Here is a 15,643-nt window from a genome sequence, read left to right as displayed (position 1 = left end):
AGAGAAACTCTAAATCTGTGTAGACTGAGTAAAGTTTTGTTTGAGAACTCTATTTCTGTTAATTTCACAGATCATACTATGCTGATAGTTACAAGAGAAAATGAAGGTGGAAGTGTCATTTTTCTAATTTTGTGCTGCAATTAACCCCCGTGCTGGTATGTCCGTTTGACACAACAGATATCAAAGTATTTTTTAATTATTTGTGTCATTTTTTGACACTTGCTTAGTTCAGGCTCTTTGATAACGCAGTGTAGCCCATCTGTATCGATAAAAAATTAACTAGGCCCGTGCTGATGCTTTAAAAATTTGCGACATCACAGCAAGGTGATGCAACAACTTAAAGGCACCGTCAGCGCGAGTCAAAATTTTGTATCTTGCTCTTCTCCAGCTTATCAAGCCTCTTCTGACAGTTGGAGTGGGTTGTTTGGTATTGTAGAAGTGTACTTACTAATACGGCTCAAATTAGTTTTGTTCTTTAGAGTCCCTTAAATGATAGGGAGGTTGAGATCTTGTAATTTATATCTCCCAATTGAATTAGAACATTAAAGAAAGAAAACAAAAAACAAATGTGGGTTGAATAATGGTGGAGTATTTAGTTGAATAATGAATAATATCCTTTTTGCTTCTACATCAAGAAAAAGAAACACGAATGGTAAAGGTAGAGAAACATTTATTTCCTTCAGTTTGCACAATGCTATTGGAAGTAAATTGAGACAGGAAAGTTGTAAATTGTCAAAGTGAAAGGTCAACACTGTACCTGCTTGGCTTACTGCGGGCATTGAAAGTGTCTGATGAGCCATGCGCATGGGTGCTTTTCCAAGACAAGCATCCCACAAAAGTCATAGTAGTAACGCTGTGCCTTCTTTCGTAATAATATTCTCAAAGAAATTGAATGCTTTGAATGAAACAGACGTTTATCATTCACATCCAAAATATTTATTCCTGTATGTCCGTAAGTTAAAGACCTTACCCGCCTATCATAACTTCCATCTAGTCCTGACACAAAGCACAGATAATGGCTGTACTTATCCCCACTGGAAACGAGATGCTCGGGAGGGTCTGGCAAAATTTAAATAAATGTATTGACTTGTCCATGTAGACAAAGGTATCTCGGAGCTTCACTTCTTGCTTACAGTTCTTTAGCCACCTTTTCTTGCTGTCTGCTCTCCACTAACTTGACCCTTCCGTCATTAGCCAGCGTATTATTAGGGGTTGCACGGACACCTGCATGGAAAAGTGGTCACTAGACGTCGCCCATGTTAACCTTAGCTTATTGCTGGGACCATATTTTACAATATTCCACTTCATTTTCTATTCGTAACTTCTATCATGCATTGAGCGAACACGGAGTACCTGTGGAGTACCTGCACGATTCAACTGAACACCAAAATGCTGTGAGCGTATGTGCTGTGTTGTTCCTTCCTGGTAACCTCGTGCGAAAATAAAGTCGAACGCAGTTGTAACGAATGGGATAATTTCCCCCAAAAGTGGCTGTGAGCTGCCTTTCAAACCCGTAAAAAAGCAATGACAATGTAAAGAACTGTGAACTGCAGTTAAATAGAAAACCCTCCTTACTGCAAGAACTGGGTAATGGTTGCACATGTTTGCATAGGGGTCGTATTTATAACATTGCATTTCAATTTCTATTCTTTTCGCCCTTTGTCATTGGCTCGGACTTCGCCGCACCTCGCGCTTAAGGGTCCCAGCGATGACAGCCATTTTTTTACTCTTTTTGGCCTTTCTCGTTGGCTCTGATTCTGCCACACGCATCATAGTCAGACCCAGCGAAGTCGGGCATTTTTCATTTTTTAGGCCTTCCTCATTATCTTGGACGCCGCCACGCCTAGTGACCTCGTGACCTGTCCCAGCTACGTTCATTGGCTCTCCTGTTTATATTGCAAAACAGGACCAATTGATGTCAGATAAAATGGACACCGTACGGATATGTCTAAGAAACCTCCAAAAGCAGTCGCACATCATTTTAACCGGCAGGTCACAATTTCAACTAGCCTTAAACTTCATATCCGATGGTCACACTTTCGTTCACACAGAGACAGAAAATATGGAGAATGATATCGCATTTGCAAGCTCTATACACTGCAACTAACAGGCATAGACGGTTCAAATGGACCTCTGCAATCCATTCGTTACACCAATGGCAAGAATATAACGAGCAGGCCTTAATTTTTCGCAGTCTTACCACTGGTTAGACCAGACATGACCATACACCCCCCCACCCCTTCCAATTTATTACTTGAGATATTTTTGTTTTTCGATTTTATTTTTCATAAATTTTTGTCACAAACCGTGTTTTTGTAATCTACTGTCATCCCCAGTATAAGCTTATTGTTTACTTTATTTAATATTTGAGCAATCTTGTTTCTCTCCCCCTCAGCTTTCAAGAAGATGTGCATTTGTATTTTTTTTTTTTTTGTATTTCTTTCCATGCGTTCCAACAGCACAACTTCTTATTCCCTCTTTTGCAGTAAGATGGGCCTGCGGTTTTTGCCAGCAACTGCTTGCATGTTTGTATCCGCTTACATTTTTGTCAGCCTTGCTTCTAAACCTAGTATCAGTTTCCCTACCTGTTGTCTCAGTCTGACAACTAAACATCGTCCTCAGCCCCTATCTTCTTTTTACATTCTCCCCTTTTTTTGAACATTCTCAATTCCATTTACTCCGCACCAGCTTATTCTCCTCCTCCTCCACTCATTAAGTGAGGGGGAGAGCGAGCTATGCATAAATAAAGATGCTGCCAAGGTAGGCAGTTGCTGTCCTGATGAAAACAAGTTCCCTTGTCGAAGCATTGGCTTCAGCGACATGTCTTGTTCTACCACAGTTTACGACTTCAGGTCTCCATCTACCAGCGAACCCCTCTCTTGTTTTGAATACAATGAATTATATTGAGTGCTTAGCTGGAGTTGTACACCCAAACAGAAACTACTGTTTCTGTAGTTTCTGCGCCGTAATCCATTTTTGTCATCTTCCAAATGGACTGACGAGGCTGATACAATTATGAGTATAGAAATGCAAACTTCTTTTGCCCCTCCAAAGTTTCATGTTACGCTGCTGGTCTTGCCAATCATGAGCAATATCTGGTCATCATTGCCTAGCTCTTCATGACTGCCTTCTACTGGTGATGATGCAATGAGTTAGCCAGTGCATTTGGTGACCAAAAGTGAACGGTTCATGTGTGTTCATTGTCCCTTGTTAGAAGCCTTTTCTGAAGAGAGGTCTACAACAATTTCCTATCAGTTTTGTCACTTTTCCACTTAATGACAGCTCTACACGAACTATAACATAGTCCCTGGAGCTTGCTGCCATGCAAGGATTGGTGTCTCTTCCTTGTGCAGTTTCACTTTGCCCCTATGAAGACTGCGCACTGCAACCCTTGCGCAAGGAAGTCCTTGCACTGCATGCAACAGGCGTGCTCGTTTGTGCACCTCTTTGCAGCCTTCTCCTACTTCTCAATCTGCCACGCTTATTTAAGTGATTGCCACTGGTGAGCAACGGCAAACTTTTTTTTTTCAACCTTATAGCAGCATCCTTGTCTATCTCTTGCTTCCCAATTTCGCCTGCACCGACCAGGTGTAGTTTCGTCAGACGCAATTGGTCCTTGTGCCGTCCATCCAAAAGTGGCTTCTACCGCTGTACGTTGAGCACTGATGCGGTCCACTCTTCCATTTTTTACTTTTTGGTAGCTGCCCGCTGCAATCAAAATGCTTGCATATGCCATCATCATGGAGCAATGTTTTGGGATGGGAATGATCAGTAGCATCATATTTCTTGGAGCCTAGCAGTTGAAGCACATTGCTGTTAAGTGGTGGACTAGCCACGGAGCATACCTCAGGTACTTCTTAGCCTCCAGTGTGAGTGCTGTTGTTGAATCGTACACGAAGTGTGACAGAAATTTGTCGACAATACAAGTGATGCCGTGGCTTCGCATTGCCGAACATCGCCAACAAAAGTTGTTCAATACCTAGTTCTCGGCACTACATGGCCTTGGCAATGTCGGTGTGAATGAACGAATGCTAGCTTCCGCTGTCTAGCATTACAGAAACCATGAGTCATCGGCGTCCACATTCCACCAAAACACGATCGGTCTGGAGCAGAAGAGACTTTGCTCCTATGTCACCCGTTCTGGCTGTGGTAACAGTTGGTGGAGTCAGCCCAGACGCAGCAAGCTGCGCAGTTGCACTTGGCGTAGCGGTCCTTGCGGCAGGGCTTAAGAACTCGCAACTTACTGTTAGGTGACTGCATTGGCACTCGTTGCATGTGAGGCCATGGGAAACTGCAAAATCAAGCAACACAATTCTGCGTTCCTAAGTGGTAACTGCAACCAGCATTGTGCAGCCCGTTAGTTTCTTGTCGGCGGGGATGTTGGCTGTGCATTCTACGATGATACCTGTGCTACTCTCACACAAAAGGCAAAGATATGTGGCTACGTGGATTCTCTCACTGATAGAACAGACACAGGCGGAATGCTAGGCGCACATTTTGACATTGTGCTCAGGTCATCAGCCTCCAAGGTCGAGTGGCTGGTTTGTGCTGCTGACTGTTCTTGCATGCCTTCCTCCTGCATGTCGACGTGGATTCACAAAAATAACAATGTCTTTTGCATGGTGTATTCTGGCATAGTGCGTACCCCAGGCCTTCGAGCACGCTTATGTGGAATCACACAGTGTCGTGCAACAGGCGCTGCTTCTTCATGTATTCGGGGTCTTAACCGGTTATAACAATAGCAACTGGTCAATGTGTTCATTAACCAAAAGTTATTGTCAACCGAAGCGATCTCTCAGTATATTCACAGGGATGTTGTAGTTGCCATCGGCCAGCCCGATTCCTTCTATTGCTCGTTTAGACCTCCCGTCAAGTAGATCAATAGATACTTGAATTTTTCTATAAGTGGCAGCTCGATATTTGGGTGCATCGTCGCACATTAGTCACACCAAAATTCTTGCCACTGAAGTAAATCGCTGGCATTCTATGCAACTTGTTTCTAGGCCTTCGTTCTACATCTAACCTCCTAGACTCAGTCCCTTACTACCAAACCTGACTTGGGATTTCTCTCACTCATTCCCGTGGTTAAAGTGATTGCTACTTTTTCGATGTTTTCTCATAAAAGGCAGTTTTGTTAATCGAATTAGTAGTGACAAAATTTTATTTCGCGACAGCCTACTACTTTGCAATTAATAAGCTTGCAGTTTTTCCTGACATCCCTGCTAGAATTTTATTACTCAATTTATGGAAACTGAAACCTCTAAAAAAATTGCACTGCTTGTCACTAAGTGTGTGCCATCACGCCGACGTTCCTCAAAGAGATGTGCACCGTGATATAGTGAGATGCTAAATAAGATTGTCAAATAAGAAAAAGACACCTTTTGCATCTCACAAGAAACAATGTTTCAACTTTTCAGCTGCTTATTGCGACATTTAATGTGCAGCAATAAAAGCAAAGCACATCTTTCAACTTTTTTCTACTAACCTGCCAAAATTCGGGAGCATGTTCAAGTGCACCAAAAAGTTACATACCACTGACAAATACAAATGGTAGTGTAATAAAAACCAGAAAGCAAGGAATGTCAAGCAGTCTGAAATGATGCTAAAACTTTTTGTGATGTTCTGTTGAAGTGTCAGATGTGCCCAATTGCCTTTACATTTCCAAGATTTCAGCTGTTCATGAAAGGAAAAAATTGTCATCCACCTGCATGCAGCATGAAGCTCCAAAGGAAACCAATCCGGGTGTTTCTGGAACAAATGTGGATGATTGTCCCTTTCATGAACCTTCCTCCATCTTACGGGATTCCACAGCACTGGTTTGCCAGATTCCAGCTGCTGTTGACCTTGCAGAGATTCAAGTTGATTTATTATTTAAAGATGTTGTTTTGCTGTGGTATTGGTCAGATCAAATCACTGCTCGTAACTAACGCTACTATATACTCATCAATCTATATACAGGATGTTTCAGCCAACCCGTGCCAAGCCTTAAGAAATCCATGTGTGCATTATGACGATGCAACCAACTTAATATTGTTCACTGTCCTCTCGAGCAACTCGTATTATATTTTTACTGTGACCTTACGTTTTAGTAACAATTTTAAAATATTTGTTTGAAAAGCAAGATCTTCAATGGAGAGGTTGTAGAGTGACAAATATCCAAGTAATTTCTTTCCATGGCGATAGCTACTGTGCTCGAGGGTGGTAGTTTGTGCAGGTTGGCATTCCATGAAATTTTTCTTGAATTAACGCAACTTGGAAAAAGTGAAGGAAACAAGACAAACCAGAAAAAAGCAGGAAAAAGGGGGCTGCTAAAGCACCCTCTCATATTTTTTTTATGAACTGAAAAGAAAGTGCGCGAGATTTGAAGAACTGCCGCATGACTAGACACTTGCACACAGCATAATTTCTGCCCTCGAACAGGTTACCAACAAATGATCAATGCTGCATGCAGACCAAAGCCAGGAATATGCTGCAAGCCAAAGTTACAGGCAGTGGACACACCTGTTGTCTCCAATACTTCACTACCCACAGTCATAACTTTTTTGCCCTTTACATTGTCTGCAAACAGCAAAACGCTAACAGAGCTTCAAGAATTGCCATGCGTTAGTTATCGCATATCCAATTGCTTTATTTATTTGAACAGAAAAGGTATCTCCACAAACGCGGATGCCAAGACCTTCGTATTTGATCCATCTCCATTGCATGAGGCCAGTTTATGCCTTCGGTCTGCGTACAGCATCGATTATTTGTGCGTACCATACTTGAGGGCACCAATTTCACTGCGCGCTTGCCTAGTCATGTGCCGGAAAAATTGAAACAACAGCAAACCAAGGAAATTATTTAGATATTTGTTAATAGGCTTTCCAACTTCTCGGTAGCAAATTTTCTGTTTAAGGCAATACTTTAACAGTTAACATAGCATCACTGACGTATTGGTACATTTCCGTGTTTCTTTCCCGCCATGTTCCTTTCGACAGCTGTGAGAACCACGCCAGGAGAACATTTGCCATTATCCGTTATGGGGACACCGGCTGCATGGCTGCACCAACATCATCACCATCTGGGCCTTGGTCATGCGCCCATGCCACGCGCAGCCAGCCTAGGGCCGGAGCGCAAGGGGCGGCAACCAGGAAGCTGCTCAGTTGGCCTGGGCTTCGGCCAGTAAAGGTTGTCTTTTGGATGGCTCTTTCACCCTGTGTCGTCTCCGAGAGCCTCAGCCGGCCACTGGCTCTGAAGCCACAGCCCTGAGCCCACACTGTGTTAATTTTTCATTTCTGCACTACCAAAATTAAACTATTGTGTTTGTTTTATAATATCTGAGGGAAAAAACTGCTGGGGGTGCATCACTTCCCAAAAACTCAACACTGAAAGTGTTACTAAAGTACTGTCAATTGATTACCTAAGCATAGGTTAAATGAATACCGAGTTGCCCAAGAAGACAGTGAACAATACGAAATTGCATTCTCGTGAAGCCCACTTGGATGTTTAAAGCTTGGCAAGAGTTAGCTGAAACACCCTGCATTTGATTATACCTTTTCACCCAGTCCATTGCATGCGTGTAATTGCCAGCAGAAGGGAAGGCCGGGAAGGTGGTGCATATATGTTCAAATCGGGTTGTGCTATTACTGAGTGTGCGATAGCCTAGTATTGAATTTTTTACTGTCTTGGTTACTATAAATACTGCACCATTCCTTTTCATTGTTTCACTGCCCGAGTAGGAAATCGCGAAGTTCCTAATGTACCCCGTGCCTGTTCATTTCAGCTCAGTAGTCCCTAGAACAGAAATGTTTGCTCTTACCATCTCTTCCTTAAATATAACTTTCCTTGATGCATGCTTGTAACATTCCAAATACCTATTTGCCGGGTCTTTATTTGGAACTGGCAAGCTCAGTGCCCGGAGTTCCCCCCAGAAATGTCCTAACGCATGGTCAGACTCTATACAGCTCCGAGCACTTCCCCAGTAGCAGATGAGTTGTCTTCAGACCTGGAGACCTCGTCGTCCAGCAACATAGCTTCCTTTACTATGTTCCAGCTCATGGCGTTTTTTGGGCAGTGGATAAGGGAGCAGTTTGCCATTGCTTTCTCTGCCACGGCGTCACAGCTGGTAAAGCAACGCCTGTGGGTATGTAGACACCAGCTTGACCAATGTTGCTGATCTTGACCTGGTGACAGTGCTGACTACACTACTGCTTGCAGTCAGGATATTCTATTTAGTCTGGCCCTATCCATAGTGTCTGTCCAACAAAGGTGTCTCTGCCAGTAGGTGCACTACTGCTGGCGTAGCTCCTGGGGTGGCCCACATGTCCTTCCATCACATCAAGGTAGAGATATCCATAACCAGCACAATATTTCTGTTCAGCAATCAGACCTACGTAACATCTCTAAGTGGTGCTCACAATGACTAACAGTTAATTCTTAATCCGAGTAAATGTAAAGTTATGTCAGTCTTGTGCCTCTCTAACCTACCTACATCATTCAGCTGCAATATTACCAAAACTGTACGAATACATCGGAATTTACATAAGCAGTAGTCTTTCTTGGTATAAACGCAGTGATCACATTACTTATGATGCAAACTCAGCCCTTGGCTACATATGCGCAGGAACTCTCCAGGCTCTACAGCATTTAAAGTTATTAATGTACATACACTATTAAGACCAAACTCGAGTTTGTGTCATCAGTGTGGTATCCTGGACAAATTACATTAGCCGATGTCTCTGAATCTTCTCGGAACAGGTTAGCTTACTTTACCTACTCCAACTTCTTCTGCACAGCCAGTCTTGTTTTTTTGCAGACAGACCATCGTGTGTTTAATGTACTGCTTTGAAGAACCTTTTATGCAACTGTATATTCCAAAATATCTTTTTTGAAATCTCCAGCCCTTAAAAAGGAATTGATTTCAGAGCCGACTATGTGCCATCATATCTTGACCATGCAGTTTCTATTCCCTTCCGAAAAACAATTTACTTCACTCAATCCTAACACTAGCACAGAATTACACCACCTTCCCTCGTCCATCACCAGCACTGAAATTGTATCATTGTTTAAGACAGCTGTTAGTGAGTACATCTCGAGATATTTTACCTAATATATTGTTCCATAAGTACAGTCAACGACAGATTTTCCAGACACCCAATTTTTCGGACTTGCCCGATAATTCGGATGCTCTCGCAGCACCGCCATGTACCGCATACAGGGGTGAGACTCCTGCGCCAATTTGATACAAACGCAAATTCCTGAACGAAACTGTGCCAAACACGGAAAATTGACCGCAAATGCACCAGAACAACAGCTATTCAAATTGCGAAAAGGATGCACTTATTCAGGTACAGGCGTTGTCCTATGAGACGAGAAAGCAAGCAAAACAATTGCACCTGCGCACCAAATGTAAACTCCTGTGACAACACTACTACTTGGCTGTGTGATGTATGTGAAGATCGAAAACTATAAAAGCTGTTAACTGGGATACATTCAAGTGCAAGTTCATGCACGGTCAAAGGCGAAAGAAGAACGCCAAAGGGCACACGGCAGGCGAAAGTTTCTCGAAGGTTACGAAGCACGCAAGCAAGCGTATCCATTCCATGCTTGCGAGGTCATGCCACATTTCAACGAGATATTTGTTTTAACATCAAAATTGCACACGTATACTCAAAGGGGTTGAGACATCAAATTTGTGGCTTGCGCGTTGTTTGTTTCAAACATTTCTTATTGCTCCAGAAAGCATGATACACACTGGAAGGTTCATATATTCTCGGTAAATAATTCAATATCGCATTATTTATGTGCACCATTTTCGGTTTCTCGGTGCCGAGTTGGACAGTGACGTCACTAGTTAGGAAGCGTGGTCATGTGGACCCACAAGGCTGTGAAGCACGTACTGCTGCATCGTCTGCTCTCGTACACACGTTTTGTACCAGCGCAGGCAAACAAACCCATGCCGACAGTTGCCATCGCTAGCTGCGGCAGCTCCAATTCGGACTCTGCGTCCGATGCAGCTTATACTGCACTCTAGACTCGAGGCTTGCCCCGTGCTGTGGGCCACCGCTCATTGTACGTAACTCTAATGTGGTATGAAGTCACTAAAACGCGTTACGCTTCCAACACAGTGACGTCGATGTTAATCGCGCTAGCGATGGGTCTCGATCGCGAGAACGAGCATTTAGGCACTCTTTGGAAGCGAATTAAAATATATTTTAAACGTTTGCTGTGTCCAACGCTTCATGTTGAGTGTCCTTTCATACAGAGGAAGCCCACAGCAGGCCTTTTATACCCTCAAAATTTGGTGTCTCAACCCCTTTAAAGGAAACTGTCTCCACAAGTTCAGCACCTATCTGTAAGTACTGCAGAGGAAACGCAAAAAGGCTCACGACCGATTGTGAGAAATGGTTGCTCGGTAGCCGACACACAAGTCACCACAGACATTGACTTTCGCGGCAATACTCGCTCTCGGGGAGGAGGTTGTGGCAGCCGAAACAAAATCTGAAATAAACCTCGGGCCGAATCATGATTTCTTTTCACTTCGAGACGCGCTCAGTGTTGCAGACTAGCATGCGAGCCGCGAAATGGCAAGTTCACCTATCAAACGCGTTGCGAAACAAAGTGCCACATATGCAAGCCAAGAAATACAAAAGAAGTTGTAGCGCCACCTATGGCATGCAATTGAACTCGTTTATTTTATACATGTTGTGATATATTTTTGTTAAAGAGGTGTTGGTGGCAGCATGCATATCTACAAGTGCCCAGGTTTTGTGAATGACGTTTCTCGACTATGAAGTCTTTAGGCACTTGTGTTGGTTGTAGTCCGTCCGCCACAAGGCCCACATCTGACGAGCTTCACACCACAACCGTCCATCGGCCAGGGAACGCTGTCTCCACTCTTGTGGATGCTGCTTCGAAGAATAGAGATAAAGAGTGGATCGAGGATGAATACGCTCCTCTGCCTTCGCAGCCGACTTCAAAACTCGGGTGTTACGGCAAAGGAGGCACCCGCGGCACGTCTGGTCGGGGCCATGGCCTGGGTAACTATCAACGACCCAATGCATCGCGCCCAGATGCTGAAGTGATCGTGGTGCCAGTCAAAGATGTCGCCAGGATCATTGGCAAAGGAGGTTCCAGGATCCACGAGCTTCAGGATTCCAGTGGTGCGTACATCTGGGTCAAGAAAGACGACGCAGATAATTACTTCGAGACCAAGATCAAGCTCTCGGACCCCGAAGAGGCGTGTCGCAAGGCCCGCGAGCTCATCGACGCGATCGTCCATCCGCCGGAAGAACCAGCATGCTCCAGCAAAAGCGAAGAACCGCCGCCTTTGCTCAACTGGGACAAGCTGCTTGCCAAGAGCGACGAAGATACGAAGAAGCGCTGGGCCTCTCTCACACCGATAATTAAAAATTTTTACGATAATTAAAAATTTTAGATTCTGGCATTGCTGCTGCCAGCCATGATTCCCATCGGCAGCCAGCCTGTTCCGAGGGAGGATGTTGCCATGGTCTTCGAGGTGGTGGTTTCCGGCGGGGAGGAGGCGGTGGCAGTTTGGGTGATGGCAACGAGCAACTTTTCCCTCCACCTCTGGACATGTGCTTTCCAAGTGCATTCAGCTTCTGGATGCATGGAAGATAAAAGAAAAAAAGAAAGAAAGCAGCATTAAACAAAGGTAACGACTGTTCAGAATGCAATATTGGCTAAATATTGAGGCACCTTGCGAGGCATGCTTGCCAAATTTATGCCAAGGTGCTGTGAGCCAGAAGTACGCAGGCATCCATTGCATGCAATCCATCTGGCGGCGAAATGTTACAGGCTAGTGCGACAAAACTAGGTTGACAATAAGGCTTACCGCAAACACTAAATAAGAAGGTGGGACAAGAAATCTTGTCCTGACACCTCCTTGTGTTGTGTTTGCCGTAAGCTTTATTATGAATTCGCACCAACTAGCCATGTCAATGAATGCATTCTGCAAAACTATAAATGGAAAAATACACCTTCAATTTTGCAGAATGCATTCATTCACAGGCCCGTTTGTATTGTCACTTTCAGTACCACTACAATATCTGTTGAATTGAGAAAATGTAGTTCTGTTCTTGCAAAAGAGCTAGTAGCTATTGCTGTCATTGGCATGCTCGAAGAATGGGACTAAAGGAATTTTGTTATTGCCTTAGGCAATTATTGCCTGTTACACCTTTTTCCTTCATTCAAATGCACGTGTTGTACCTTTCCTGTGCATCCGCTGTTGCTAATTGCCAAGTTCTGCCGCTTCTGTGTGTGCATGCTTACATTTTTTTTGGTGGGAAGTCTCCAATGGCCCTAGTTGCCACGACTCAGAAGCGTCGACGTGCTTTAAACATGCCGATGTTGAAGGTAGCCACATATACAGGATCTGCATAAAAAATTATCGAAAAAGGTGAAATGATTGTAGCTCTAATTATTACACATTTTTGTTGCCACTACAGCTATGACCCTCTGGGAAAAAGCAATCAACAGTTGCACTAGAAAGTTTGTTAGGTGAGGTCGGCTTTTTGTATATTGATCACTGTCACAAAGGCATGTGTGAGCATGCTTGAGCCCAGATAAAATCAAGGATCAAAGGCTATTAAATTCATGCCATGTTCAGGCACTCTAGTTTGTTCTTGTTGGCGTCTGTTTCGTGCTTTGGTAGACTCGGGAAAAAAGTTCAATGCATACTTCATTGAGAATCAAAAATGAAGCAGGCATGCTGGACGCGGAGGTATCTGCTACGGATGGGGCACTATAGCTTTAATATATTTAATATTGGTCACCTTGGCACATCCGTTACGGAGATTTGGCCAAGGATGTCTATTGACCCTTTTTGCGGAGCAATTTGTTTTCAAGAAACGAGATGGTGCTTTCGGTGGCATGCCATACATTGCCTCAGCGAAAGCGCACGAATACGAAACCATTACCGCTTCTGTCTTGTTTCCGTGCAATCAGCTGTCGAAAATGCAACTGGGTTTTCGCTCAAGCACTGTGCTCCATTCATGCTGTAAAATGTGGAGCGGTGGATTGGAGACGTTTGCAGTAGTTGGCTGCAAAAATAGTGACTGGCATATTAAGGAATGTAATGAATATATGTCCTAGTTCACGGACTGTTGCTACATACGAGCAGCCTCTGTTTCTGGCCCTTCACAATAAACGAGTTTCCTGGTAGATAAAAAAAAAAAAAAAGTTTTCACAAAAATTTACATCAGCGTTGTATCGCTAACCTCCACCCCGGAATGTCGGCAAGAATGAGTACCGCTCGCTAAAGACCGATAAAAGGAATAGCACCGCTTTCCAGCACAGTAAGTTTCACGCACATTATCTACACACATCTACCACAACTTGCACGCCAACTTATGCACACTTGAATCGATACACCAAAGCATGTGTAACAGCTACTACACCAACAGTACATGAATGTTCGCTGAATGTTTCGTGACAGTCCACAGGAGTAAGCGAGTTACTAGCGATACTATTTGCTACAAGCTATTACAAAGAACAGAACAGCCACGTTCCAAGCCTTGTGTGCAGCAAGAACAAATCTACTGCAACTGAACACACCCGAGAGCGATTAGGCAGAAAATAATCGGATAGTGACCGAACGGACGAACTTCAGAGTCAGAAACGTGACAAGCTTCTGCTTCTAAGTATTTGCCAAATAAAGACCGAAGAGCGAAACACTGATTCTGATTCAATTCCGAAGCGGAAAGCTAGAATAGCTTGGCATACATTTTTAGCCTTGATTTTAGAACAACCATATACGATGCTCGCGCCATTTGGAATAGGCTGGCTGTCGATGTGAATCATGGCTGGTAGCAGGAATGCCAGAGTCTTCCCTGTACCTGTCTGTGCGATTCCGATGAGGTCTTGAACTTGAAGCAGGATTGACGAGGCCTGGCTCTGTATTGGAGACGGCTTCGCGAACTTGTTTTTGTAGATTTCGTCCAAGATTACCGGATGGTTTGAAAACGCGAGCTCGAACGTTGTCACGGGGTTAGGTTGTTGTGGGCCCAAGTACTCGACAACTACATTGTTGTTGTCTGCCTTGAAGGCCACCGCCTCCTCAGCAGACATGGACGCAACTTGAGCATCTTCCCCGCCGGAAACCACCACCTCGACGACCGCGGCAACCTCCTCCCTCGGAACAGGCTGGCTGCCGATGTGAATGATGGCTGGCAGCAGCAATGCCAGAGTCTAAAATTTTTAATTATCGGTGCGAGAGAGGCCCAGCGCTTCTTCGCATCTTCGTCGCTCTTGGCAAGCAGCTTGTCCCAGTCGAGCAAAGACGGCGGTTCTTCGCTTTTGCTGGAGCATGCTGGTTCTTCCGACGGATGGACGATCGCGTCGATGAGCTCGCGGGCCTTGCGACACGCCTCTTCGGGGTCCGAGAGCTTGATCTTGGTCTCGAAGTAATTATCTGCGTCGTCTTTCTTGACCCAGATGTGCGCACCACTGGAATCCCGAAGCTCGCGGATCCTGGAACCGCCTTTGCCAATGATCCTGGCGACATCTTTGACTGGCACCGGGGTCACTTCATCGTCTGGGCGCGACGCATTGGGTCGTTAATAGTTACCCCGGCCATGGCGCCGACCAGACAATACGCCGAGGTTGCCTCCTTCGCCGTAACGCGTGGGTTCTGAAGTCGGCTGCCAAGGCGAAGGAGCGTATTCGTTCTCGTTCCACTCGGTCTGCATTCTTCGAAACAGCGGCCATAACAGGGCATACAGAGTTCCATGGATGAACGATGGTCTTGACCAACGCCTCCTTTGTCGTGACAACGGTCGTGGTGAGACGCTGGTCATATTTAGGCCTCGTGGGCAATAACCGTTAGCAGCAAGATACAATAGTCCTGTTTGCCTGTTCAAGATAACACAGACCTGGTGAGTCGTGACATCGAAATTTTTCCAGGAAAATAAATTCTGGACACTTGCGTGCAGGTAGACGCAGACGCAATGAACACTTGCGTGGAGATAGACGCAGACGCACGGGAGCTGCAGCACGTTCTGTGAGAGCGCGGATCCGCGCCGACAAAAGGCCACGAAAAAAAAAAAAAGAAAAAAAAAAACTGGTATTCATCCGCCCGTTTAATCATACTCGTGAGCAGCACCAACGCCTCCTTAAAAAAAAAAAAAGAAAGAAAAAAAAAAAAAAAAAAAACTTCTAAATAAAGGAGGCATTGGTGAGCACCTACAACGTAACATCAGCGCATCCTCTATACTTTAGTATAGAGGAGGCACTGGTAATATGTAAGTACGTAATCACGCAGCGGACGGACTACATTCAACACGACAACGAGTGCCTAAAAACTAGATAGTCCAGAAACGTCATTCAAACATATTTTTCTTTCTCTATGATTCAAATCAATTCACAAAATCTGGGCATTTGCAGATGTGCGCGCCGCCACCAAGACTTTTACCAAATATGTATGAAAATTTATACAAAATGAATGAGTTTAATTGTTTAACATAGGTAGCGCTACAACTTTTTATTTGCATTTTTTGGCTCACAAATGTGACAATTTGTTTTGCAACAACTACGATAGGTCAACTTGCCGTTTCGCAGCTCGCATACTCGTCTGCGACGCTGGGCGTGTCTAGGAGTGAAGAAAATAAATAATAATAATTCCACCTGAGGTTTCTTTCCGATTTTC

General features: G+C 44.4%; 1 long non-coding RNA gene across 2 annotated transcripts; it reads right to left on the bottom strand.

The window, feature by feature from the left end:
- Positions 1 to 10,647: 10,647 nt before the first annotated feature.
- Positions 10,648 to 14,130, bottom strand: LOC125941748 (uncharacterized). Of its 2 annotated transcripts, XR_007464582.1 has the most exons (3): positions 13,836 to 14,130; positions 12,271 to 12,373; positions 10,648 to 11,600 (listed from the first exon to the last, which is right to left on the bottom strand). It is a non-coding gene; the product is annotated as an uncharacterized LOC125941748 (long non-coding RNA). The 2 variants fall into 2 exon arrangements; XR_007464581.1 differs by lacking the exon at positions 13,836 to 14,130 and having other exon boundaries at positions 12,271 to 13,775.
- Between the last annotated feature and the right edge of the window lie 1,513 nt (positions 14,131 to 15,643).

Source organism: Dermacentor silvarum, unplaced genomic scaffold, assembly GCF_013339745.2.
Source record: "Dermacentor silvarum isolate Dsil-2018 unplaced genomic scaffold, BIME_Dsil_1.4 Seq193, whole genome shotgun sequence".
In the NCBI taxonomy this organism is placed as follows: domain Eukaryota; kingdom Metazoa; phylum Arthropoda; class Arachnida; order Ixodida; family Ixodidae; genus Dermacentor; species Dermacentor silvarum.
Note: the sequence above shows the minus strand (reverse complement) of the source record. Positions and strands in the feature narration are given on the sequence as shown.